This window comes from Vicia villosa, unplaced genomic scaffold, assembly GCF_029867415.1.
Source record: "Vicia villosa cultivar HV-30 ecotype Madison, WI unplaced genomic scaffold, Vvil1.0 ctg.002729F_1_1, whole genome shotgun sequence".
Classification (NCBI taxonomy): Eukaryota; Viridiplantae; Streptophyta; class Magnoliopsida; order Fabales; family Fabaceae; genus Vicia; species Vicia villosa.
Genome location: NW_026706014.1, coordinates 53,516 through 57,922, shown reverse-complemented (window position 1 = coordinate 57,922; position 4,407 = coordinate 53,516). Strand labels below are relative to the sequence as shown.

At 32.6% G+C, this 4,407-nt stretch overlaps 1 long non-coding RNA gene across 1 annotated transcript; it reads left to right on the top strand.

The window, feature by feature from the left end:
- Positions 1-2,479: 2,479 nt before the first annotated feature.
- Positions 2,480-3,269, top strand: LOC131639669 (uncharacterized). Its single transcript, XR_009295016.1, has 3 exons — positions 2,480-2,590; positions 2,669-2,773; positions 2,978-3,269. It is a non-coding gene; the product is annotated as an uncharacterized LOC131639669 (long non-coding RNA).
- The last annotated feature ends 1,138 nt before the right edge of the window (positions 3,270-4,407 follow it).

The window sequence follows — 4,407 nt, the reverse complement described above, 5'->3', positions numbered from 1 at the left end:
TCTCATTTGTTCATTGGACTTATGGTAATTACTCTTCAACTTCAGTAAACTTTAATTAACAACCTGATTTTTATTCAATTCATAAATTAGTGGTTATATTTTTTGTAAGTGCAAGTGCTTTTTCATTTCTTTATTATTGATGCATGATGTGTTTTGATTTTATAAAAACAAAGATGCCAATATTTGATATGAGAATAGCTAATAAACTCGAAGAGGAAGTTTCTTCATCCAAGGAGTTCCCAAATACCATTTCTCAGTCAAAATTGTCAGATATGGGTATGATTTTTGGTTCTAGGTGATCGCTACTTAGAGGAGAATGATGAGAATCAGAGGATACTCATATTACAGAAGAATATAAAGTTTCAACTTGAGAATCGCTCACTAAGTCAACCGTATTATCTCTCATCCTGGCGAGAAAATAGTAAATGTTTTAGATAAAAGCTTTAGTTAGAAGGGTACTTGTTTATGTGGGATTAATGAAGCAAGAGGAATGGAAGAAAGGTAAAAACTTTAAAATAAGAGTTCTGGAATCGCTTCTAGTGATGATACTCTCAGGGAAAAAGAAACAAAGATGTTTTTTGGAAAGTAACTGTAAGTTTGAATGCTAATGGTTACAAAACTTCCAAATACTTAATTCACCATAATTACAAGCAACAATAACTAAAAGGATCTGACTAACTATAGAAAGAAATCATAAGATCAACGACTATACTTCCACTCATTGATACACGCCAACTCGAGTGCACTTAAGTACTATGTAAACTACACCTTACCCTAGCTGTTCATGTCACTGCACTTGTAAAAAAAAGTGTGATGAAGCGTTTCAATGATGGGACTACATTAAATGCTCCAGCTCCCCTTTACCTTTTTCAAAGCTAATTCTAAGCGTTTCAATTCCATTACACATTAGGCCATGTCATAAAGGCCGGTCATTGTCATTTATGGCCAAAGGCCCAAATGACGAATGGCCAATCCATCTCAAATCTATTCTATTTGATCCAAGGTATAATAATAGTTCACACACCAAGATCAAGGGACAATCTCTGATATCCTTTTTTACTATACTCATCTTGAATTTTGAATTGACTTGGAGATTGGAGTGAAAACCATTCAGCTCCATCCCACGCCACCGTAAAGGAGATCAGAGCCTCCATTCAAGATTAACTGTTTTCCAATTTCATCCACCTCTGGTTAATGCTACAGACCACATACACGTGAGTGAATAATATCTAAGTTTGCTTTAACTTTATAAGAAAATTCTGCTTGAATGAATTTCTTAATTACTTAGCTACATAACACTATTCACAAAATTTCTTTAGCATCTTGATATGAGGAATACCATACTGGATACACTATTTATCAAGAAATTGGACCAAGCTTATCAAGTTACTTGCCAATGATGGAACTTATAGGACATCTATGGCTGCTTCTTGTCCATTCTTCGTCTTAACAAGAATGTTCTCCATACACTCAAATGTAATTGTGTTATTATCAACAAATCTAATGATCTTTCTCACTTATTTATGAAGTTAGATAAACCATTCTTAGTTGCCTGACATGTGGTTACTGCAACCTGTGTCAAGATACAATACATTAGCTATATTTTGTTCCAAATGTGTATTGGCCATTAGTATGACCTCATCAGAATCACTATTTTCTGCACATATAAATTGTGCTTCTTTGACACTAACATTAAATTATTTATTGAAGTAACAATCTTTTGCATAGTGGAAAAATTCTGGCAACAATAGCATTGTACTTCCTTCATATGCACATTCTTTTGAAATTTTTTGTTGTGAGAGATAAAACTTTTGATTTGCTCTCCTTAAGACTTCGAATCCTTGTTTCGTCTTCCACTTTTTTCCTTTGTTAATCTTTGTGAGAGAGGGGCTTGGAATTAATGAACTAGATGGATTACAACATAAAAAAAGTTTATGTAGAAATAAAAACAACTAAAACTATGAGTTTGAGACAATTTGTTTATGGTGCAAGTCACTTAATTGCAACACAATGAAACCGCCTCTAAATTTAAATTATAATGCCAATAATTTTACAGCTCAACAATAATAAAGAATATAACAATGCATGATAACCCTCAAAGCGTTTTTTGAGATTCTTGTTAAGCTCAAATGATCACTTGAGTGAGCTAAATGGACAATGAAACATTGGTGTACTTGAGAGATATTGAATGATTATTATAACATTTGGAAACATTTATTACAATTCTATGAGTGGTCAAATATTCAAGTGAAGCAAACAAATCATTGGGTGTTTATATCCAATCGTTTTTAATTTGTTCCATGCTAAGGTAGAAAGTGTAAGAAATAATTTCTCAAGTTTTTTTTTTAATATTTATTCTCCTTTTTTATAATATGATACTATAAATGCACTTTAAAGACATTAACGTTTCTACTTTTTGAAGGGTTTCTTACTTAAAACCTATTTAACGTAAACATAGCACTATCTTATCTTATAAAGTGATCAAAATAATTTTGTTACATGCAAAAGAACGAAAATATGATTAAAATTATCAAACTTGTTTATACTATGATTCTATTTCTTACTCCATCTCTTGCAATGAAACATCCTCGTAAGACTTTTGTAATCCTTTTAGAAAATCTCTAACTCTCTTTTATTAACATTCCCTTTTTTATTGTTCTACATGCAGTAGAATTACCTTATCCATGTAACAATGACATTAATTGTAAATGGATTGGCTGTCCTCATGGAAAATTCGGAGAATGCCATTTTGGAGCGTGTTTCTGCGTTGACAGTTAAGTTAAATTTTTTTCAATAATTAGTGATAAATTATAAGCAAAATTTAATTTTTAAATGTATTATTTTCTGTGATATCATAATCGTGATTTTATTTCTGTGTACGTGACAAATAAATTAATTATTCAATAAATCTAAAAAGCAAAATTATTTATAATTTATTCTAGTTTTATTTTTTGATCAAAATGATGTATATATGCAGGGAATTAAAATTAACTGATGGAGCTTCACATGCATGTGCGAGAGGAGTTTTGTTTTATGTCTCGCTTAATGATTTTTCTATTGTATATTAGCATATTTAGTTTTTTTGTCTTATGTATGAGATATTTGTAAGATTTTAGTAGTCTAAAATTCTAGTAGTTGAGATATTATGGTAATATGAAAAGTTAGAGTGTATTAAGGTTTAAAATTTTATGCAGATTGCATAATAAGAAATAATTAGGTGGTGAATTGTGAAGTGGTTTTTTCTTGGCAATTTTTATAAGATAAGATCTCTATTAGAGTAATATTTTTTAATAGTAAGGTAACCGATTTAGAAAAGACTTTGATTGGTATATTTGTAAAAAATTCCTAGAAGACAACATATGATTCACCAAAGGAAGACAAATAACATTCCTTGTCCGAAGTAGGTTTTCTAGTCGCCCGCTTATCATAATGAGTACTCATTTATTACAATGTGTATCCATCATCTACATCACGCGCCCCTTGATTGTATCACTTGCTCACTTATGAAAAATGTGGGATTGACGTGTCCTAAAGCGCTAATGGCATGGAACTCCATCAAATAAGAAAAGTCACATTCCCTTGAAGAATAAGGGAAATAACGGCTCCACGTTCCTAAGAAGAGCATAATAGTCGTCCCCTAAATCTGAGGATCCATACCAATCAGTCTCTATATATACCTCAACTCTTAGTTTAAGAGGAGAACATTCAAATTACGCTGCAATTACCTATATCCAGAGCTTTTCACCATTCATGCAGGATCTATATATAACACCACAATAATCCTACAACTCAAACAATCATACACAACTGGGGGTTGTCCCTTTTTATACTTTTAACAAGTACAATTGACGGCCGTAGTGGACCCTGGTAAAATTGAACTGGACTGCCATTCCATTAGGAAATTAAATTGTTATTAAGATCTTTGACTTATCTTTCCAGTATAGTGAATAAGAAGGTAGCAGCTTCGGCTAACAATAGTATTGACAATGAGGACGCCATGACAAAAATGTGTGCCTCCATGGGTGACTTATTTTACCAAAATCATACCTTCGAAGATAAGGTCCTTCACATCCAACAAGAGGCTGACCCTCCTATAGAGATTGAAACTATGACCCCTAACCTCTCTATGATAACATATGGGGGCACTAGTACTAGATAACTTCAAGCCGCCATCACTAGCAAAGTTTGATGAACACATTGATGCCTAAGAACATGTCACCTACATCTCTCTGGAACCTTCATAGAAACATCATTAAGGTGGTACATGAGTCTACCATGGCTCTCAAACACCACTTACCATGACCTAATGAAGAAATTGGTCCATTAATTTGTGGTGAGCAGACGCAAGAAGATGTCTACCAATTCCCTATTTGACTTTCACCAATGATCTTCTGAATCTCTAAGAGA